Source organism: Ornithodoros turicata, chromosome 6 (genome assembly GCF_037126465.1).
Source record: "Ornithodoros turicata isolate Travis chromosome 6, ASM3712646v1, whole genome shotgun sequence".
NCBI classification, from domain to species: Eukaryota; Metazoa; Arthropoda; class Arachnida; order Ixodida; family Argasidae; genus Ornithodoros; species Ornithodoros turicata.
In genome coordinates, this window is record NC_088206.1 from 2881271 (window position 1) to 2905538 (window position 24268).

Here is a 24268-nt window from a genome sequence, read left to right on the forward strand (position 1 = left end):
GCACGAAATATCGTAAGAAAGTTCAACAACAACAACTTATTCAAGTTTCAAGGGAGTTTCAAGAAAGTTCACAATGGTACAAAACTAACCAAAACCCAGTGTTATACCCGCTACCAAAAGAGAGTAACACAATACCGCTACGCGCTATACTCCACAAAAAAAAAGTAGAGCAATACTAGCGTCGTTACAAATTTGAAAAAGTAACGCGATACCGATACCACTACCAATTAGAAGTAACGTAAATATACACTCTTAAAAATGAACTTCACCGCATAGCACGCTCCTAGCCAACCATCATCTCGAACGATATCGTTATCTGCCCTGATTTGTTCAGAACGGGAGGTGTACGCCTTTTTGTGACACTTATGCTGTTCATAATTGTCACAGAAAAGGCGTACGCCTCCCGATTTCAACAAATCAGGGCGTACAACGATATCATTCGAGATTATGGTTGGCTATGAGCGTGCTACGCGGTGAAGTTCATTTCTAAGAGTGTACTATGCCGCTACTTTTCCACTACCATACCCTCCTCTAGGCAGCACATTATCGTAGGCATCTCGTTGCCGAATGTGTGCAGTATTTATGCAGCATGAAGTATGTCGTTACTTTCAGCCAAGATATATTATTTGACATTGAGCTTGCAATGATACTGTTTTGTACGAGATGTCCCCGAATCTCAACTTGAACCTTTTCCGTCTGCTTACTCCCGATGGATTGAGCAGTTTTTCTTGTGGTCACGTGGTGCAACTGCCATCATAAGCGAACTATCATCGAGTCATCAATAACTAGCTACCATGTGGTAAAAAGATCAAACGAAAGGCATAATGTTTCTCTCATCCTTTCGCCAGGAACAACGCCTCCAGGAAAACAGACAGCCTATAGAGTGTTGCTGGCATACTGCACCGAAACTTGGGTTTCACAGGAACCAGGAGTTACTGTTGTTGCCTATAGCCCTTGCTTCCATTCGTCCAGCCACACGACGGCTTCTCTTACAAGGTGTTTCATTATACTACGTCAGTACGCTCTTTCTTGGAGTATGAGTTCCTCAGGAAGAGTCTATCCGTGTGAGATTACCTCTATAATGAAGCATTTAAAAAATATACGATGTAACTTTTTCTAAACATGTCAAACGATGTAAACAATCAATTGCTTTAAAGTTAATCGCTTGCGTAGCACCACCACGCCATCGCAAAGTTAATAAGCATACATGCATATATACAGGGTGTCCCAGAAAACGTGTCATTGAGTTATAATAATAATAGAAACTACACCACCTAGAATCATGGGGTCAACGGTATTTGTTCTTGCTAGGATTTTGCCACCTCCTGGTGTGAATGTGTTTGTAACGTAAGTTTCATTATGTAAATTTTTGCGAACTGAACTCAGAAATTTGCCAAGTGAAGGCCACTTTTTTACCCACCAACTGTGAAGAGCGTGCCGAATTTACTCAAATTCATTATAATTGACAGCGATATTGAGGAGCTATCCCATCGGAAAAAACTAGCCGAACATCATGCTCTACGGAGCTCCCAGAGGATACCGCGCGACGAATTTTTCTGCGCTATCGTTGTCAAAAAGAGGTTAGAAACCCAGCCCACACCGGCATCGTAGAGGGAGACAACAAAGGCATGGCTTATCGTGTCCGACTTCCGCTGGGATCATGCCTTCCCTCTCCCAATTTCAGGAAGAGTCACTTTTTCTATTATCACTCTATGGGCTGGGTTTGCAACCTCCTGTCGTCGGACTGACAGCGATTGCGCTCAAAAAGTCGTCGCGCGTTATGCTCGGGTGCTCCAAAAAGCACGATGTTCGGCTATTTTTTCCCGATGGTATAGCTCCTGAATATCATTGTCAATTATCATGAATTTGAGTAAATTCGGCACGCTATTCATATTGGCGGGGTTAAAAAGTGACCTCTATTTGACAAATTTCCGAGTTCATTTCGCAAATACTTACATAACTAAACTTACGTCACATGTCATTCACATGAGGAGGTGGCTAGAACCTAAATGCTGTTGACCACATGATTCTAGGTATTGTTGCGTAGTGACGCGTTGTTCCAGGACCTAATGACCAAGCCAGTTTAATTATTAAAAGAAACAGCGTACTTCGCTTTTAAAGAAACTGCAACAACAGTTCACTGGCGACATCACGTGGCATGCCTCCCTTGTGTCCTTCTCTTCGTTGTCTTCGTTGTCTCCTTGGCTCAGGCAAAGGACGACGACGGTGCATACGTAACAGTGGCGTAGTTTATTTTTATTATTATCTTATCTATTATCTTATCTTTTTATTCTTATCCCGAATGATGTTATTATTTCATTTTGTTTAGCTCATATACCTACAGTGTAACGTATCCAACGTGAGAAATTAACTAGATCGCATTCGGGCAATGTGTAGGCTACTGTAAATAAATGTTATCTGATCATAAAACGCACAGTCGCGCGCGGGAAGCTGCCATCGGCGAACTGAGACTAACCTGGACATAAAAATGCAAACACCGAACTCGGACTAACCTAATAGTAAACTAACTATAACATGTTGCGCTCAGTTGTGTCCGCCCTGCTAAGCCTAACGGCTGCTAAAATGTGGCTTTCGTTCGCTAATAAGACTTGGACAGACATCATAAACACGTTAATTTGAGTGGTTAAGCAGTGACTGTCGTGGTTTTAAAACACGGTATGTCATCTTACGAAAGCAATTAAGCATCCTCCTTGATTTCTCCTTGTTTCGAGAACTTGAATTCCGAGATCGGAGATTTCGCAACTGGGAATATCGAGGTCCTCCTCTATCACGATATCACGTTGCGTCTCCGGGAGATTTTCGTATTCCTGTTCCAGACGACACGACGCACAATGAAGTTGCAAAACACAGTTTGAAATGTGATGTCAACAAGCTCACACTAGTCTTGCAACTGATTGCATGACATCGTAGCCCACATTATGTGGTATGTTACACATATCTGTTTGCGTTTCGCAAATGTGAGCTAAATAAGTTAGAAAATTCACAGAATAAACACAAATTATATTCCTAAATATTCCACTGCGCCTAGATTCTGAGATTTAGTGAAACTGACGAAGATCGTCGCGTCAGTCTGCCTGATTAACAAGTAACTAAAAGGAATAACAAGAAAAAGATTGTACTTCGCCGTTCTCGCTTTTTTGCTCCGTGTTCCACGTCTCCTATATTATGAAAAGTAGCGCTAACGGTAGCGGAGAAAGAGTCCGCCGCTACCCACATTTGGAGCGGAAATACTTTTTCCGTTACCAATTTAAAATGTAGCGATATCGCTACTCCGCTACTCAAAAAGGTAGCGAATACGGTAGCAGCGCTACTAATGGCGCCGCTATGTACAACACTGCCAAACCCCATACTAACGACACTTAACAGGTGACCATAGAAAGATGAAAGTCACTGAAAAGGTTAGCCAGCTGTAGGACTCGAACCCACATCTTCTGGATTACCGGTGACAGGTGACTAGGTGACCATATAGGCACTGTATTTTTTTTTTTTTTTTTTCATTGGTACGAAAATGAGTTCAGCGTCGGCTTACTTCTTTGCAATTTATGCAGAAAGAGATCCCAAGTGGCAATCTTATCGTCATGAATCTTAAGTCATGAAACTTTCGGCCAAAGTGCCTCTTTTTTTCGTTAATGGTTCCTTGATGGATCGTTTCAATAGGCTTTTTTTTTTCCTTTTTATTCCGTCTCAACACCGCTAAGCAGCTGTAGCAAAACTCAAGCCTCAAAACATATAGGCTAGCTGGTGAAGAAACAAACCTCTGAGACAGAGGAACGAAAAAGACAACACAACAAATTATCAGACGTATAGCGAAGACTTATTCGCATTCAACACCCGCTATTCAATACCGATGTGATAGTTTTATCTCGAAGAAACCCACTTTTGTTCCGCGACATTTTCTTGTTTTCCTCTCGCCGCATCCTCATAAATTAGCCGCAACCGCCAAGCACACACACACACACACACGGCATCCCAGCCTCATTTGCATCTCACTAAGCCGCCAACGGTTGGCATTTCAGGCGAAAGAATTCGCTCTCTTTCGGGAACCGAGTTTTGTACACAACCACTTGTCTGGAAATATCGATCTCTTCCTTAGTTTCAGACCCTGCGTGAGTCACCTTGACGGATGCGTCGGAAACTTTGTCGATAAAGAGTTCTTCGGGGGAAGTGATTAACGAATGATGAGTGATGCTGATGGCACGTGCACATATTGCAGGCCACTCCTCAGTTCCTTGTTCTCGTTGCTGAAATCGCGTACACTCTAAAAACTGAACTTCACCGCATAGCACGCTCTGTGCCAACCATTGCCACGAATGATTGGGTTATCGCTTCTGATTCGAGGAGAGAGAGAGGCGTACGCCTTTTTGTGTCAATTATCATATATCCAAATTGACACAAAAAGGCGTACGCCTCCCTCTCTCCTCGAATCAGAAGCGATAACCGTATCATTCGTGGCAATGGTTGGCGCAGAGCGTGCTATGCGGTGAAGTTCAGTTTTTAGAGTGTACGAGGTTGGAAGAGCTCATCAAGCAGCGGCAGATACAGGGAGACATCCCTCTCTTCAGGCGTGCCACCGCAAGGATAATAGCGAATGGTATATACGCCTTGCACTTCTCCGGGAGCGTATGCGCTACACAACCACGCAGAAACAACTCGGAACCGGCACGGATTTATTTTCAAAACAGAATCGGCTCGTCAAAGGGTAAGGATATGTAGAAGAGAGTGATGGAAATCTACTTGAGTGATTACTAATGGCGCTTTGGCAAAAATAAAAAGTCGCGTTCAACTTAAGAAGGAAAAGAAATCTAGTCCGTCAGCTCTCAAAATATTACTGCGCCGCAGATAGGACGGCTGGACGCGGAGAGGTCACGCTCTGTCCCTGCGCCAGACAATGTAATCCATCATACTCACTCTGCTTCCGTATTGGCTGTTAAGATTGGTCGCATGACACTACGCTGCAGCAGTAAGTGCACTCCCCTACTGGTTGCGCATGGTAGCGCTGCAGTATTTCTCCTGTCTCCCTACACTCTTAAAAATGAACTTCACCTCATAGCACGCTTCTAGCCAACCATAACCTCGAATGATATCGTTATCTGCCCTGATTTGTTGAAAACGGGGGGCGTACGCCATTTCTGTGACACTTATGCTGTTCATAATTGTCACAGAAAAGGCGTACGCCCCGTGTTTTCAACAAATCAGGGCAGATAACGCTATCATTCGAGATAATGGTTGGCTAGGAGCGTGCTATGCGGTGAAGTTCATTTTTAAGAGTGTACCTCCAACGGCGTATGTAGTTGACGGACTAAATTTGTTTTCCTTGAACTCGACTACAATATCCGAAATCAAATTACTAGTGTCTCTTGCTCCCCATTATAATGTTGTGAAGTATATAAACACACATCACACACACACACAAAAAAAAAAGGAAAATAACTGCAGATGTCCAGCGTGTCACGTCAACTTACCGTTATGCACGTTGCTCCAGACCTGACACGAAAAAACACGCACGATGAAATGCAAGAAGAGGAACACAGCTAAGGCTACGTTTGCGAGAAAATGAAATTCGCGGTGGGCGCAAAGAATAAAAGGTACGTCGGGATTAAGTAGACTTGGGAAGGCGTTTTTAAGTGCAGGAAACGTGAAACCCCCCAAGGAAATGGCCTCGAACGGAAGAGTCGGCTGATTTACTTGCAAGAGCCACGCATACATAAAACATGAGCCACCCGGTTCGAGATTTACGATCGCCGTGCCGTCTTTCGAAACCGCTGCTTTTGCACAATTCTCTCATTTCTGCTGTCCCGGAAGTCGTAGTTAACGCTGGTCTGGTTCAACTGCTGTTCGTGCGGCAACGTTCGTGAATTGCAAAATATAGTCGTGTTGAGTTTGAGTTTGAGTTTGATTATAGAAAAAAACCCGGAAGATATTGAATTCGTCACTGACGAATTCTGCTACTCCCACAAGGAGAAAGAAAAGGAGAAAAGGAGAAAGAAAAGAAAAGGTGAAAAGCTAAAAATAGAAACACATCACCCCTCCCAATCACCGAACTGTACGTGCATATGCGTAGCTACATCCCCTACAAGTGAGCTGAAGTGCAAGAAACAAAACTGCAACGGGGAACTTGACGACACATGCCTAGCCATGCGGTCCTAAAATACAGATTCCATCTCACTGCTCACTATGAATTTGACAAGCGCTGACAATGCCGCATCTCTCTTCCCGGGTTCCCATACACCCAGCACCTTGACTATATCGAAGGTTCTATTGTCCAAGCGGTCTAGAGCAAACTTCAATGTAGCCCTTTGGGATGCATATCTTGTGCAGTGCATAACGATGTGTTCCGTGTTTTCCACAGATGCACACACTGGACAGTTTGCTGAACTAGCCCTGCCGACTTTATGGAGAAACTGTTGACCGTACGGAACGTTAAGGCGAAACCGATGCAAGAGTGTTTGTATAGGTCGCGGTATGCTGGAATATAGTCGTGGTTACTGTGCGATAGCGCGTTCTTTTTTATTGAGAAGTTTGCATCTTCCATCTTTCGCTTCCACGGACAAAAGTTACGTTTGACATGGTCGATTCCACACGCCTAAGAAGTGAAATTCCTAAGATGTAATCTTACGATGTATCTTATACACGTAACATGAAAAACGGTTAGGAGCAACTAATATTTATTCGAACAAGAACTTTCGTGCATGAAAGTTCTTGTTCGAATAAATATAAAGTGAACTTGCACGAAAGTTCTTGTTCGAATAAATATTAGTTGCTCCTAACCGTTTTTCATGTTACGTGTGTGATTCCCTCTTCGCGGGCTCCTTGACAGTGTTTTATTTTTTTCACCTTTTCGATGTATCTTATAATGCAATCCATACTCCTTTTTTTTTATTGTTTCCGTTTCCATCTAACAAAAGATGGCGATGACCCCGAAAAAAAAGCTACATTTACAAAAGCTGACACTAGGCAGCACTATAATTAAGACGCAGGGGTACACAATAAAGATAAATAATGCACAAGAATCAAACACACAATAGCCTACGCTAAGTTATTCTCAGGCTCATAAACTTTCTGTAATAAGTAGAAATATGACACGGGAGAATAGTGAAAATAAAAATTATAAAATAAAAGCACTCAATGCAGCTCACTAAGTAAAGGAAAGAAATCATGCAAAATTTACTGCAGTACCCATAGACTTTCTGTAGTAAGTAGAAACAAAAGAACAGTGAAAAAAAAAATGATGAAACAGAAGTACTCAATACAGGTCACTGAGTAAAGGAAAAATCACACAAAATCTACTACAATTTTTAGAATTAAATTAAATTAATTATATTTGGAGACGTTTCGTAATATATCTAGTATAGAAACAACAAAAGCGACAAACGTAACTTATAAATAATGACGGGGGTTGAGAATATGTGAATTGAGAATATGTGTAGAAGCGGAAACGCTTGGGACGCAAATGCGAAAACAGCACTGCACACACAGTTTTCTGCTCGACACTGATGACATGCTACTTCACGATGAATAGGTAATGTAAATACTGCATTATGACACATGAAGTGTATTACCCGCACAATGAGGCAATGAGGTTGTCGGTTACGAGATCACCAAAAAGGTGAGTGCCTTGGAGCCTCGAAGACATCGTCACGTTTGCGTTCTCCACGGATGATTATTTTCTCTCTGGCCATACCGGTGTCACAAGGCAGACGACCTCCGTTATGGTGATACGGTCAGTATCTGGAAACACATAACATTGGTCATGCATTCTGTTGAACGCTAACAGGGCACCTTGTCTGTGCTTTGCCGCGGCTGGTGTCAACACGAACACTGTCAATCCCCAATGCTGCCACACAAACTTTCGTTGACTGAAAGACGCATGACCTAGCGCACCACTGACGATAAGCTTAGTACCCGGTTGATTGTTCTGTGACACCACCGGGAGTACGGGGCAAGCGTACCCTTTACACACAGAAAATGCCGTTTTCTCTCTCTCCCTTTTTCTCTCTCTCTGTTAGAGTGTACCACTGCCAATTGATTTGCCCAAGATCTCAGATATATCCCTGTCTTGGCCTACCATAACATGCGCTTATATCCTGAATTACCTTCCAAATATGACAAAATATCGAAGTAACGTTTCTCGTTTTCCACGTTCTGTCGTTCCCTGACTTCGAAATCGTAGAATAAATCCCAACGTTTATATTTAGTACTTCCACGACTTTCCTTTTTTGGGTCTCGTCTCGGTAAACAACGACGATCTACTCGACGGTGCTTTTGCCGATAAGGAAACCCTTTTCCGAACTGAATAAACTCTTAAGCCCTTACAAAGTAGAGCAACTCGGAGCTACTCAATTTATCCTGTTTATTAAAATCCACATCCAGTCGCTGACCATTTTAGGGAAAATCATCCCGAAATCGGGAACCTCTCTAACATTCATCTTCCCCCGTCGTGTTGTTCCTGTTAATACCGCAGCTTAAAGAAGGGACCTCCTCCGAGGGATTAACTTTGTCTTCGCTCGAGGGGAAGCGGGTTGCCATGGGAACGGCTGTAATCCCAATTTTCCAGTGCTCGGGATTAAAGTGTAGGGTACGGTATATACATATATCTTTCCCTCGCCGGACAGTGGCTCAGTTTATTTTCACGCTCCAATATAAATTAGGGGATTCTCATGTCCAGCTCGAGGCGCTTTTTTTTTTCTTTCATTTTGAGTGTGTGTGTGTGTGAGCGCGCGCGCGTGGCATCGTATTAAGGGCTTTTGAGAGGATGCTTCCGGAGGAAATGTAAGAGGGAAAAAAAAGTAGGAATATGGCGAAGTGGTATATTAAAGGGTTCGTCAAGGTCAGGGACACTGGTAATAGGAACGTGGGTGAAAAATTGGCGACGAAGATAATAGTGTTCCGTGTTGGCATGGCATGCAGTTGAAGCCAGGGAGCTGTAGCCCTTAAAGGTCATCATCATGGTGATGATGAGAGCCCTTTACAATACTGTCAGTCGTGACCTTTTTGTAATTCGAAATATTAAGAAGAGTTGAGACAGTCAGTGCGAATATATTTCGCTCGATCGTTTGTGACAACAAAACTTTTTTCTAAAAAAATCTGCACGGATTTTTTTTTACACGAAGAAGACGAACATACCTCCCGGCTGTCATTACGTGATTTACGCCATATCTGACAGCATTGTTTAACTCGGTAGGTGATATATTTTTTCACGTGTCCTTAGGGAGGGAAGGGAGACGCGTTGTTTGGGTTGCTGCTCCCGCGTACATTGCGGCAATGCAGAGAAAGCCCGCTTTACAGAAGATGTCACGGATTTACGAACGGACTCACTTCACCCCAGTGCATTTTTGGCATTAAAGTCGTAGCTCGAAGTGTGCGTGGGTGCGGTTATATATGCGGACCTACGCAGATATCGGCGACACATCTTGATTTGCGAATGAAAATCGAAGGTTTTCGAACCCGCGCGAATAAAACCGCGCATCTCCGCGGAGCATCACTATCCGCAAGTAAGCATTAGCGTTCGTGCAGTAGTGCAGTGGGGGGGGGGGGATATGTTTATTAAGAAAAAGAAAGGAAAGGTCAGCCAGACGAGGGTCGGCTTGCTATTCCAAACAAAAAGGGAAGGGGAAGAAAAGAAAAATAAGAAAAGAAACGGGAAGAAAAGGAGAAGAACAAAGCAAAGGAAAAGGAAAGGAGAAGAAATGAAAAGAAAAGGAAAAGAAGAAAGAGAAAGAAGAGAAGAAAAGGAAAAGAAGGAAGAAAAGGAAGAGAAGAAAAGGAAAAGAAGAAAGAAAAAGAAGAGAAGAAAAGGAAAAGAAGAAAGAAAAAGAAGAGAAGAAAAGGAAAAGAAGAAAGAAAAAGAAGAAAAGAAAAGGAAAAGAAAAACTGAACTAAAATACAAAACTAAAACTGCAGTGTGGTTCCCTAGATGCAGCAGCAATCGAGAGTACTTAGCGAATCAAAAATGGTTCGCGTCGAATTGTGTTATCCGTTGCGTTCCTGCGGAGTTAATTGGTATTATGGGATAGCTGGTGGATGACAATGTCCCTAAACAGTATGCATACTCAAAAGGAAAGACTTTCTGCCCGTAACATTTTCATGGGATGGATTTTTTTTTCAAGAGGAACGTGGTTCGAATTCGCTTCCTGCTAATTCCACTAAGTACAAACGATCCATTCGTGAAGGAGAGAGTGTGGCGACAGAGGGAATCTCGTAAAACGTGCACTATAGGAACACGGAGTCCGGCCCCAAGCACGTATTCCACACTCTTAAAAGTGAACTTCCCCGCGTAGCGTGCTCCTAGCCAACCATAATCTCAAATGACGTCGTTCTCTCCCCTGATTTGCTGGAAACTGGAGGCGTGCGCCATTTTTGTGACAATTATGAACCGCATAATGTCACAAAAAAAGGCAAAACATATCAGGGGAAAGAACGATGTCATCCGAGATTATGGTTGGCTAGGAGTGTGCTATGCGGTGAAGTTCACTTTTAAGAGTGCAGGCTAACAAAAAAAACAAACAAAAAAACATCCATACACGTTTCTGTGACACTCGTAGGGACGGTGTCTATTAAAGCGGCAATAACGTCACCAATCGGACGGAAATCGCCCAGAGTGTCCAGCGCGCAGACCGATTCCAATTCGGCGATGTGGAATCCTTCCTGCATGATGCAGTAGGGTGGCCCGGTGGAGAATATTATCCCCGCATCGATTGCTCCCGTGTGATAGACGGGCTGCTACGTCTCACTCATTAGATGTGTTCCGGGAGTTTTGAATTAATGAACCGCTTGCCCGGCGTTCGCATGCATGGCTGAGACGGACCGCTCGCGCAGGACACGATCTCAACCGTAGCGCATTCCTCGCCGTGAAGTTTTATCCACCAGCTAGCCCGCGTTTTATCTCGCGTCAAATAGTGTCATTTAACATCAAAGAGTAGTCCGGCAGGCAGGGGCGGCGGAAGAGGGCTGGGGGGGGGGGGTGACTTACAGGAGGTACTGTAGACCCCCTAAATTTATGAAAGGGGCGCAAAATTCCCATGGTCGTGAGGCGCCAAAGTGTTATCTCCGATGCCGCGTGCGAATAAAATGTCATAAACACTTTTCCTGAATCGATCAAGCTGCCAGCATATAGTCAAGGCTTTGTCGATTGATGCGGTAGAATTCACTACGGCACGATCTGTAAGTGTTCACGGGTTCCAGGGTCTTTTACACTACTCTCAATTCTCACGTGTGCCATGAGCTGTATTTGCCACCTTTTGTCAGTCAGATCGCCTCGAATTTTGGGGACTCGAATATGAATTATTGGTGGTGGCGGTAAAGGATGGAAGAGGGCGCCGGTTGGGGAGCTGGGCTCCTCCTGAATTCAGGACGTTGCGCCGCCCCTGCGGGCAGGTATGGTACATGGATGGATAAATGCGCTGTTGAAATTCTGGCAGCTGGCACTTTTTCTGCCCTGCCCCGAAACGACCAGGCAGTGGATTGCCCAACTATATCCTGTGTCGTCACATCCGCACCGCCTCCTTCACTCTTAAAAATGAACTTCACCACATAGCACGCTCCTCGCCAACCATAATCTCGAATGATATCGTTATCTGCCCTGATTTGTTGAAAACGGGAGGCGTACGCCTTTACTGTGACAATTATGAACAGCATAAGTGTCACAGAAAGGCGTACGCCTCCCGTTTTCAACAAATCACGGCAGATAACGATATCATTCGAGATTATGGTTGGCTAGGAGCGTGCTATGCGGTGAAGTTAATTTTTAAGAGTGTTGGTCTCGTTCCTGTGTGAAATTGGTGCTGACGATAAGATTTGACTTTTATGCCTCTGTTTCCGTTTCCGTTTCCTTTTCTTTTTCTTCTTTTACTGCTGTGACTTTGTGTGACACTTCGTATCTGAATGTTTGCACTCCAAGTGTCTATGTACGTTCATGTGTTCAGATTTGTTTACGTGGTATATGGAGTAACCGGCTTCCACGTTGGTGGTGCCAATTTTCTCCATTTTTGTTTTCTTTTTCACTCACTCACTCACCGCGAGGGTGGCGAGGGCCCTCATTGGCCCGCACGTCGAAGTTCACATGGGTTAGCAGACGACTGAACCCGAAGACGAGCGAAACAAACTGACGCGATCCAAGCGACTAAAACCGCGCTAGATTCTTGGCGCTCATGTCCGGGTGGCAACGGTCACGTGATCCAGCGCGGGCTCCGACCTAGCTATTTCCGAGCGCTATAGGCCGGGTTGCACACGAAATGACCGCCCGAATTTGCCATTGGTGAGAAGGGTATCACCCACGTGCTGTCTATCATTCACACTGCAGTAGCCGTTCGCAGTGATCGCTCTGCGAGTAATCCAGTTTTTTTTTTTTTTGTCTACTGTCGTTATCATGATGATGACGCAATGTCCTAAGTGCACTGCCTCAATTATTCGCCTTCCACGAGGAAAAGCGGAAGGCAAAATTGCTGCAACACCGATAAACTGCTTCTACGGGGCGGCTCATTAAGTTTTGGATGAATGAACTACCGGGAAGCGTTAGCAGTGGAGCTTTATGGCTGCTGCATCAGTTATTAACTAAGCGGCCGCTTGAAGCGTTGGGTCCAAGCGGATCATGCTGGGAGGAGCTTTCAGTGCGCGATGAAAGCGTGGCTTTGTGTCCGCGAGGCTGTACACACATGTACTTGAAACTGTGACGGCGAAGTTTTTTTTTTTTTTTCGTGTTGGCACCGCGAAGCAACGGGGGCTATGAGTGGCGAACAAACGTGAATAGCTGAAGAAAGGACAGCAGGAAGGAGTGTGATACAGGGATATTAGTGTGCATTCTGGGCCGACTTCAGGGGGAACTGTATCGACATTCGACGGGAAAGTGTGCCGGAAAATCCAGGGAAAATCTCCCAGGATAGCCCGTTGAAACACTCGGGCCCAGACCCTTTCTCAGCGTCTTAGCGTGACACTGCAACAGCGAGCGTCCTCTGTATCCACTCGTCCACTTCGCCAATGGTACGAGGTCAAGGTTGTGTCCGGCAGTCAGGAATGCATGGACGCTGTACGCTAAGTTTATTGCTCAACACCATCCCGTAGAGCCGGAGATAAACAAGAAAAACGACGCACAGACTCACACCCAGCGGCTTCAAAGGATCGTAACTTGCCTTAGTGATCGCAAGGACAGTACAAGTGGTACAAGTTCACAGAACATGTTGTCCTCAACGCATGTTCAACAATCTTCGGGTACGTAATCTACAGACTGATCATCTAGCCCCCCCCCCTCCCCCTTTTCTCTTTCTTTTTTTTTTCAATCAACGGTATAGTCTTTCTAATCTAGTTGATGGGCACTTATGAATAAAACTTCCTCCGCATAACGTTCTTGTTTGGATTATTTGCAACTTCTAGGCTCAATTTCTCTTCTGACTCCAAGTAAGTCCAAGCGACACCTACCGAAGCTATTAGTGTCGTGTCATTGACAGCGAAATTTCTCCCTCGAAACACGAACGTTGTGCGGGTTGTTATCTATGTGTTAGAGGAAAATTTAGTATGCCATGGTTATCTATAGCCATAAAACGGTGCTCCGAATGCACCGCGCTCGCGCGAAAGATTCTCGTCGAGCGGGTGACCTCGCTGTCACAGCCGTAATGTGGGACGGTCCTACGTCTGATCCGGACCTTCTACAGTACTACACTCTTAAAAAAAGGTGGCCACTGTTATACCTTTTAGGGTGGTAATGACTTGTCACAAACGTTAGTCCACAAATGTGTGAAGTTTAATCCCTTTGGCAGGGTGGTACTGTTCAACCCTGCATGTGGGTCCTAACTTTACCGCCCTGTGCGTCAAATTTGCACCCTTCAAGTGTACAAATGGATTGTCGGGGGGCCTATAGCGTTTGAGCTGAGAACAGTACGACTTCCTCGAAATACGTTAATAGTGTATAATTTGCCCAGCCCTTCAGCGACGCCTGCAGTCAACCCTGAACTCCATACACCAATACCTGTTGATAGCAGGCTTAGACGATATCTCGTGGGAGAAGACAGACTTTATTGCCTTCACGCGAAAGAACAGGCTTCCATATCGTCTTTCTGTGGCTGGACAACAGCTCCAGTACTCGATCACATGCAAGTCGATCTCAAGTTCTTGGGTGTTACGCTGGACTCTCGACTCCCGTGGAGAAGACATATAGCGGGACTAGAGGCGAAACTCTCCAGGAGGATTGCTGTATAGTGCGACACATTGCTGGCCTTATAGTCGGGGCTGCGATGCGCGATCTCTCTTGGCCATTCATCGAGCCCTGGTATACGTGGTCCGCTCCTATACAGTCTGCCAGTACTATATACACGAGACCTCGCCATCCTCCGAGCTAATAAGCTTCAGTGTCTTCTGGCACGTAGCCTTCGTGTGTGTCTGGGCCACGACCTACTAGATTATAACGACCATGTCAGGCGCACCCCTTCTATGCGCCGCATTTTTGGAAGGTAGCGGTGGCGCTTCTGATCGTCCCAGTTATTGCTTCCTCAACATCTCCAATACTTTGTACTTCAGCTTACCTTAGTATTTCTGTACAAGCGGTGGACGTTCCACAGATGTTTCATTCTGAGGTTGATTATCATCATCATTCTACGCGTTTTCATAGGAGCTATCGCTGTCGTCTGCTACGGTAGTCGTACACACGCTTCTGCGCGTTCAGAATTCAAATTTCCATCGTCCAATCGTGTTGTGCCGATCAGTAGCGCCCCTGGCGGATCGTGCGGACAGGCTCCTCATAGGGTTTTCTGATTGTGACGTGGTCGTTATAATCTAGTAGGTCGTGGTCTGAGCGTGCCAAGACCAGCGGATACTTGCTTGGTCATGGCGGAAGCGCGAGAGACTCCGCTTGTTATCCAGCGCCTTTATAGAGACGAGCCGCCGCTGTCTCCGTTTGTTGGCTCATAGCCGGCGGCATCCGTTTATTACTGAAGCTTTCCCGCCGCAGGAATAACAAGTTCTGGTCCTGCGTTCAACAGCTGAAGCCTTACCTGCCACGTTTTCAAATTGAGTCCCAGGCGCGTTCAACTCCACCTGGGACCGTCGCTCTACCATCCGCTTCGGTATTCCTTCCCGGGCTGCAGAGAAAGAATGATGTTGCTGCAGGTGTGTCCAAGGCGCTCACACTCTTAAAAATGATGATGGTGGTGGTGGTGGTGGTGGTGGCTTGCCGTTGTCGGCCTCACGTATGTGGGCAACGTCACGACTCACGCCCTGGGGGAATGTGCGTCCTGGGCCGACTTCTAAGGGAACTGTGCCGACATATGTCTGAAAGCGTCTGAGGAAAACCCAGGAAAAACCCCAGACAGCACAGCCGGCACCGGGATTCGAACCCGGGTACCTCCCAGTCTCGACGAAAAATGAACTTCACCTCATAGCACGCTCCTAGCCAACCATTATCTCGAATGATATCGTTATCTGCCCTGATTTGTTGAAAACGGGGGGCGTACGCCATTTCTGTGACGCTTATGCTGTTCATAATTGTCACAGAAAAGGCATACGCCCCGTGATTTCAACAAATCAGGGCAGATAACGATATCATTCGAGATAATGGTTGGCTAGGAGCGTGCTATGCGGTGAAGTTCATTTTTAAGAGTGCACATTGCATATGCCAGGCGTCCACGTTGTGAAAGAGAGAGAGAGGACGCAAACGTTATTTAGGCTATAGGCGGAGGTAACCTCTACTGTACTAACTTCTGTCATCATATTGTGACGTATAAACTCGTGATCGTCCTCATCGGAAGGTCTCGGGTGTAGAGGAGGAAGTGGGAAATCAGGAAGAACGGGGCGTACTATGAAAGGCGAGCGTGGAAGTGAGTTGTCCTCTGTATCCACTCGTCCACTTCGCCAATGGTACGAGGTCAAGGTTGTGTCCGGCAGTCAGGAATGCATGGACGCTGTACGCTAAGTTTATTGCTCAACACAATCCCACAATGCATGGACACTGCACGGACAACAAACCCACGTCTTAAGTGGGTTAAGCCCCCCCCCCCCCCCCCCCGAGCAATAGTAGAGCACTTTAAGATGAGGACTACACAAAATCTATACCTTCCCATTTTTTTCCCTTTATCAGAAGCCGGAAACATAGTGGCAGAGAAGCCGAGAAACTGTTGTCTTACCGAAGAAGAGGCCCTGGTTTCCCTCCTCCCCCTTCCCCCAGTCCTTTCCTCGTTTATGCCCCTTACGATTTTCTTTGTCTCTTACGCATGACTTGGTCCACGAATTTATCATCAGCTCCCAACAAACAGAGGGAGGGCGGTCGCCGATATATGAAAGAACGCGGAGAACGGAAGCAATGGGGGAACTCTCGTCAGTCGAGAACTTTTCTTCCTTTTTTTTTTTTTTGTCATTCCTCTATATCGATTCCACGTCCGCGGAGTGAGTGGCGTATTTATTTTGATGTAACCTTTTATGGGGGGTAGGTCAGTGTCGTGGCATTCCAGGTGTTCTTGGAATGGAGGTTGACCTGACCTTCGACTTCCTTCTATTGCTTTGAGATCGGTTTAAAAATGGACGTACGTATATATAACGTGCACTATCTAGCAAATATTGTTCTTTGGAACCGGCCTGGGTCGAGGAGTCACCCTTTGCAGAAGCGAACGCCACCAAACCCCTATTTCGAATCCACCATGCCGGGATGCTAGGATCCGCTTTCATCGACTTCTTCGAACCTGATCTGGGGGCTTAATCGCTTCATCGTCGTTACGGTCGTTACAAGCTAACGAGTGGCGGGAAATTCAAAAAGGCGGGCGGGAAATTTAAAAAGGTGGGCACGTGATAAAACACGTGCACGCCGCTCTTCGCGCGATACGTGAAGGCCGTGGTACACGTCATGCGCAATGTGTCACGTGCCCACCTTTGAATTTCCCGCCGTTCGTTAGCTTGTAACGACCGTAACGACGATGAAGCGATTAAGCCCCCTGCTCTTTATGTAGACAGCTCGAAAGCGTAGTTATGGTGAACTACAGCGTAGTGTACAGCCAAATGCGTAGTATATGTGTATAGATACAGCTCTGTTATCCAAGCACGTGGACTTCAAGATGGCAGATATCGTAGCAGACGACATTGTTGTCTTGACAATATATATATATATATATAGAGGGCGCCAGTATTCAGGAGTCCTATACAGTCAAACTCCTTTACAACGAAACTCAGGGGACAGCAAAAAAAATTCGCAGTAAAGGTATTTTCGTTAAAAAGGATGTCCATTATTGGACCTATAGGGCTCCAGCGAGACCGCAAAAAAATTTGCTGTAGTGGTATTTTCGTTAAAAAGGTGTTCGCTATAAAGGAGTTTGACTGTAGTCAAACCAGCAAAAGCCGACTCCGCGTCTTTGTGAGAATATGACGATGAGCCCCTCAGTGACGGCTTAAGTCTTACAGTGTCCAGAAAGGTGAGCAATGCTATTAGGGCAGGTAGTTGGCAAGCTGGAGTTGACCATGGAACAAGCAATTTCATATACAGGGTGCTTCACGAAAGATGAGACAAACTTTTCAAAAAAAAAAAATGGTGCGTAGCACACCAAAAAGGCGCACTGCATAGTGTTACCAGTGGTGTAAGGATACTCAAACTAGTTTTTGTTTTGTAATTAATTAATTAATTAATTAATTAATTAATTAATTAATTAATTAATTAAGCGAAATTAATTTACGTAATTATTTATGTTTATATTTGGTAAGGCGACCCAAAAGCAACCACGGAGGTGTAGAAAATGGTGCAACAAACAGGATATACAACTTAGAAATAAGGCGCAAATAATAATAACGATAGCAATAACAGAAAGAAGAATGAAAATAGTAAACCACGTAAGTAGCAGGGTAACGCACAACCGACTAAGACTAATAAACCAACGTAGAAACAACAAGTAGAAAATTACACAAAAACTTCTAAAGAGTCGATGTTTAACATATCAGCAGTAAACACTACGAGACGCAAAGCTGTGAACAGAATAGTTGGATGAAAGTTCGTTTAGTAAAACCATATGGACCGATTGGTCGGCCCTAGGTTATTATCGGAGAGGGGATAGAAAACAAGACGACATCTAAGTGCGCGCGCAGGTAAACGAAAGCTAATGGATGACAAGAGTTCAGGACATCGAAAAATACCACGAATGATATTACGAAAAAAAAAAAAAAAACAGTCACGAAGTTTTCTGCGACTAGCAAGGGTAGAAATATCAAGTTTACGCAGAATGTGCTCATAACTGTGATACGTACTGGGAGTCCTATCCCATTTCAATGACAACCTGCACACCAATTTCTGCCGTAATGCTTGTTGTTTCTGCGTGGGGTATGATTATATTATATATATATCGTGTATCGACTGGTAAGAAAAAGGACCCATTATTTTGGGGTGGGAGGACGCAAGGAGCTCTAACACCGGTTGACGCATACCCTCCATAGTGCCGCCAGTGGCTTTAAGCCGCGTTTTAAGAACCGTTTTTTGAATGGGTAATTTGAGCCCATTGTCAATTTCCTATTTCTGTGAATAACAAAGTAGTACGAGCATATAGCGCGCGTACGCCCGAAGGATAAAATAATCCGGTTCGGTAATTCAACCGCCTTAAACAAGTGAAATCTGAGAGGGAATGGAGCACACATGTCAGCCCATTCTGTTTCTGCCCAGCGCTCAAGTTTCTCATAGAAAAAAACTTCCCCCGCAATCTTATTCACATCAGCTCAAACTTCCTTAGACGTTTTTTTTTTTTTTCGGGCCTCCGTTGTGGAAGGTTTAGGCTTCATCTCGTGGCAGCCAACGTGATGATGAGTTAGTTACCGTAACGTTAACCAAGCATACGTCTGAGGGCGTTAGAGCTAGGAAAGTGCTCACTGTTTTTGTCTAAAGGCCGACGTTGAGTGAAAACTGCACTCTTAAAAACGAACTTCACCGCATAGCACGCTCCTAGCCAACCATTATCTCGAATGATATCGTTATCTGCCCTGATTTGTTGAAAACACGGGGCGTACGCCTTTTCTGTGACAATTATGAACAGCATAAGTGTCACAGAAATGGCGTACGCCCCCCGTTTTCAACAAATCAGAGCAGATAACGATATCATTCGAGATAATGGTTGGCTAGGAGCGTGCTTTGAGGTGAAGTTCATTTTTAAGAGTGTGCGCGCGTGATACGCGGATCCCGAATATGCAGAGCGGACCACGTGGTCTTTTAAACATGAGGCACTGCGTGAACGCGAGAAACCGCCCGAGCCCCATGCCAACACTTCTTTTTCTGCTCAATCCGCGTGATGCGCTGGCGGTTTTTTTTGGTTCGAATGGCTACTGCGCATGCGCCATTCTTACGCGCGGCGTGAAATTCAGAGCCCTCCTGACGCGCTGTTTCACGTACAGAAAACAGATTCTGTGCGTGTGTGCAAGTTTTACGCTGGGCGTTTGACGCAACGTGTTGCGCGCTGGATTACGCACCATGTGGTCGGCCTTTAAGCTGGAGCCGCATGGGGCGTATTTCAGGGCGTAAAACGCTCCTGCGAAACCACGCGGGCCAAACCGTATGGATCAAGTGCACGTCGTGAAACGGGGAACTCGTCGAGGGAAAAAAAATGACGCGCAGTGTTGCCACAACATGTGTAATATGCACTAAAGCAGAACATACTAGAACACGCACGTAATATATATTTATATTTATTTGCTACAGGAATGAGATTTCGGTGCGAGAAGAAGCGATTAGGAAGCAAGAAGAAAGTGAACTGTGAAAGATGAAAGTCACCGAAAAGGTTAACCAGCTGTAAGGATCGAACCCACATCTTCTGGATCACCGGTCCAGGGCTCTACCAATTGAGCTAAGCTAACACGCCTCTCCAGCGACTTTCGGGGTGCGTCATCTGAAGGGACGACAAACCAGCCACTCACTCTCACTCACCCGCCTTTCACTCTTACATTTTTTGCTCACTCATACACACATTCATACGACGGAAATCGACGCAAGCGGCACCTGTTGAACAAGAGATAAACTGATGTTCTGAGGCTGGAACAACATAGAAGGGACAGATACAAACAAAGCCTCAAATTGCCTAAGAAATCAACGATGAAAGTGACTTTCATCAGTGACTTTCATCTTTCATCGTTGATTTCTTAGGCAATTTGAGGCTTTGTTTGTATCTGTCCCTTCTATGTTGTTCCAGCCTCAGAACATCAGTTTATCTCTTGTTGAAAGTGAACTGGTTCAGCAAGGTGCGCAAACGGCCTCTGTCACGGAACGCTGAGTAATCAAGTGTCGTTTAAATTTCTTCCCGCATGGCCCTCTTCAATACGTTTCGGTATTATTTACTTCTAATATCCCAACAGCAAGCACCTTCCCCTACCTTTCGTTATCTTGAGGTATGACAAGCGTTTTTTAGAGGCTCTCCACGACGACCATACAACAGGTGGATGCAGCGTCGAAATAAAAACACATGGTTTCTATGGGCTACGGAACCGGAAGCTGATACGCTGGAAACCGGTTTTCGGCGCGAAATTTTGCGCCCGGCGTACTACGCCGCGTTTTTCCGCGCTGAAATACGCAGCATGCCGGTTACAGCTTTGTGTTGCGCGTCTGCACTCTTAAAAATGAACTTCACCGCATAGCACGCTCCTAGCCAACCATAATCTGGAATGATATCGTTATCTGCCCTGATTTGTTAAAAATGGGAGGCGTACGCCTTTTTGTGACACTTATGCTGTTCATAATTGTCACAGAAAAGGCGTACGCCTCCCGTTTTCAACAAATCAGGGCAGATAACGATATCATTCCAGATTATGGTTGGCTAGGAGCGTGCTATGCGGTGAAGTTCATTTTTAAGAGTGTGGATGTATAGGTCATAGACGTCCTCAACCTGAAAGGCGCCTCCCATCATTGTTATGTTTTAGTCAATTTTCACATGATCTACTAAATATATGTTAATGCAGCGTTGAAAGACCCCTGCATACATTTTTCGCATCTGGGTGCGACTGGTTTCACCAGAAGACACGATGATCGTAGGTGTTTGATCCTGGCGCGCTACCCCCAACTCCTTCAGAGAGCCGTTAGAGAATGAGTGCATGAGTTCGACGTCACTCCGTCAGGAGGATTGGACATGATGGGAGCCTCGTTTAAGGCTGCCCGCTACGCGCTGGTCCCACGACACTTCCTACAAGAAGGCATGAAATCGACTCCACAGAGCACGTCGCCCCACGCAAGGCGCATTTTTCGGGATGTCGTTTGTAAACTGAATTGCTGATAGACTGCTTGATTAAATAAGCAGCGTTTCGAGCAATGCTCAATGCTATTTCAGCGCTTCTTTAAGAGAAGCGCGACGCCTAATATGTTAGTGCATGTATATTGAAGTGGCGCATACGAACGTTCAGGAAAGCAGTCTTGGGTAAGTTACTTCTAAAATGTAGCTGAGTTACAGTTACAGTTTATCTGCCAAAAATAGTAACTAAGTTGCAGTTGTAGTTCCTTTCTTGGTCGAGTAACTAGTTACAGTTACAGATACTGAGAGAAAGTAACGTAGTTTCATTACAGTTACTTTTCATAAAAATGATCATGAGGGGTGATACAGTTGTTAAAAACATACATTTATTTACATTTACTGAAGTGCGAAAAATGTTGTCTTGCACATAACCAGAAGCAGTTTAAGTTAATACGCGGTTACCCCACACGGGAAAATGCAGGACTTCGTAATCATTTTCATCTAGTGAGTAAAATTAATTACTAAATTAATAACCAAAGGCAAATATTAAAGGATGAAACAGGTTATAGATTTAAAAAATAAGAAAATAAAGTCACGCTTCATCTATCTGTGTCCCTCACTTGTTGAGAACCTTGTCCGCGCCTCGCGAGATAACTCTGTGATTTCATCACCGTGGTCATTAAGCATCCAATCGTTCCAGCGGCAAAATGACAAAAACTCGAATCACGTAAGGAACCAAAAAAGAAGAAGAAGAAGAAGAGGGAAAAGGTACTAAGCCTCGCCGTAATAACTCTCCCGTCGTCGCTGATGAATTTCGCACGTGACGGCGCGAAGAAAGTCTGTTGAGAAAAAGCCCATCGCGGAAGATATCGTTGCTGGGGCCTGCGAGCCGGAAGCAAAGTCCGCTTCTGCCATTGACCACTCTCTTGTTTCAGAAGCGGCTCCCTAATATAAGGGCCTTAATTAACCCCTGCATTTCGGATCATGATGAGAGTTTTGTTCCTGATCTTCCCTTTAACGGGGTCCCTTTGAAGACTTCCGTTACACTGGCTCCCTTTGAAGTGTCTGTTCTATTTTGGTGTCTGACGTTCGGTGCCGTAAGGCATCGTTGTCTCGGTGCATAGTTTGCCTATTAGTCGTTACGGCTGTAATAGAACGTGTTTTATGTGCGCAAGTATCGTGTCTATTCCGTGAATAGCTGTGGCAGTGAGCCATGTACGGACGTGGCGCTTGGACAGATGGAGAAGAGCAGCAGGAAGACAAAGACCGGGCCGACTTCAGAGGGAACTCTGACAATATCCGTCGGGAAAATCTGCCGGAAAACACCGTAAAAAATCCCGCACAGCATGGTCGGCGTGGGGATTCGAGCCCGTAGTTTTCTATTCTCAAATGGACTATGAATTTTCTCGAGCACCCCATCCTTTTTTTTTTTCTTCTGAAAACGGTTCATCCAAGGTTGCGAGAAACTCGTATCCGAGAATGTTCCTCGGTGAAATTTTCCCGTCGCCTTTTAACCACTCGCGGTGTATAGATATCGGCTCTGGACCTTTCCTACACGTTCTTCCTCCGGGAGAACTCCTTGCGTTTTGTGTACACCGCAAAATGGCCGGGCTGGCCCGAAAGCCCGAGCCCGGTCCACGGACCGAAATCGCAGGCCCCAAAGTCGTTTTGACGGTGGCCTCGGGTTCAATCCGAGGGTTCTCGAGCCTCAGTCGGGCCGTGCTTTTGTGAGCCATTCTTTTGCAATTATTTAATCTTCAACATTCGTTTTGGAAAACCAAGCAACCATGTGCCTAGGTCCTTCCTCCGTCCAGGGGTTTAAGGGTCTATCAGGGGGGGGGGGGGGGGGCGCTCTTAAGGAAATTTCGTGCTTTGCGGTACAGCATCATCCAGGAGATAGGGTTTTTACATCGGGGACACAGCCGTATGGGGGGCGGTCGCCCCCCCCCCTTAAATCCGCCCCTGCCTCCGTCTTGTTGAGCATAGTGCCCTCACTATACGGCGTGCACCGTGGACAGGGACACTAGACTCGACGGCCACGTGTTGTTACAAGCAAAAACCGCATCAAACGCACCGCTTGCGCGTTCCAAGTATGTGTGGTTTACGCTGTTTACTGTGTACAGTGTAGATAGAACCTGTTGGACGTTTCGCATTACACATCCTCCTATGCAGCTGCGAGTCGGGCCTCGGCCGGGTTTTCGGCAGCCGGGTCGGGCTCAGGTCGGCTAAGCCTCCGTGGCTTCGGGTGCGGGCCCGGGTCGGGACGGTAAATTCAGGCCCGCGTGCAGTGCTCAAGTGTGCACACGGCTCGGAGACAGGAGCGTCGCGCCAATAGAGAATGAGGTCGAAGATTCCCCGCATACCATGCGGGGAACGGTGACGTCATGGGTGACGTAGCCTTGCACACTGTCAAATTATCTCCTCACGGCCCTCCTATCAGCACTCGCCGTGGCGCGGTGTCTTGCGTTTTATCTTCGCCTACTTCGTTTACAAGCTCTCGTTAGAAAACCGTTCGCCCGCCACACGTAAGACTTCAGTTACAAACAGCTATTATAACAACTCAAAAGAAGGAACGTAGTCTCTTAGTAGTAGTTCGTAAAGTAGTTCGTAATCTCTTTAAGCGTGACACTGGCGCTGCAACCAAAGAGCGCAGATGCTGTACCTCGAGTCCCTAAATAGGGGCGCAGAGTATCGCGTTCCGTATCGCCGGAGCCGCCGTTCGGTGTCCGCGATTGGACCGATCGTGTCACGTGGTTTCTCCTTCCAAGAACTGGCCGTCCATGTTGAGTCACCTCCATGCAAAACCGGTTTCCTGGGTTGCGAGCAGGCTCGACTGCGCGTTGTTCTCCACCGGAGAAGGCGGAGATTGGCGTCCCGTTGCTAGGCGACGCAGCCGCGCCTGACTCAAGATGGCGGGCTCAGTGTCTCTACTCTGCTCCCTATTTAGTGGACTCTAGCTGTACCCAGCAAGCCGTGCCTCTGCAGGTACCATTCGCTACATCTTCTTGCTATCGGACACTAAAGAAAAGGTATTGTAACATCACAGAGACTGCAATGACGAATTCAAGATTAGGAATCCGCTGCTATACCGT

At 45.8% G+C, this 24268-nt stretch overlaps 1 long non-coding RNA gene across 2 annotated transcripts in view; it reads left to right on the top strand.

The window, feature by feature from the left end:
* The window catches only part of LOC135398825 (uncharacterized), a 265742-nt gene that overhangs the window by 163081 nt on the left and 78393 nt on the right, over positions 1-24268 (top strand). The window lies entirely within an intron of this gene.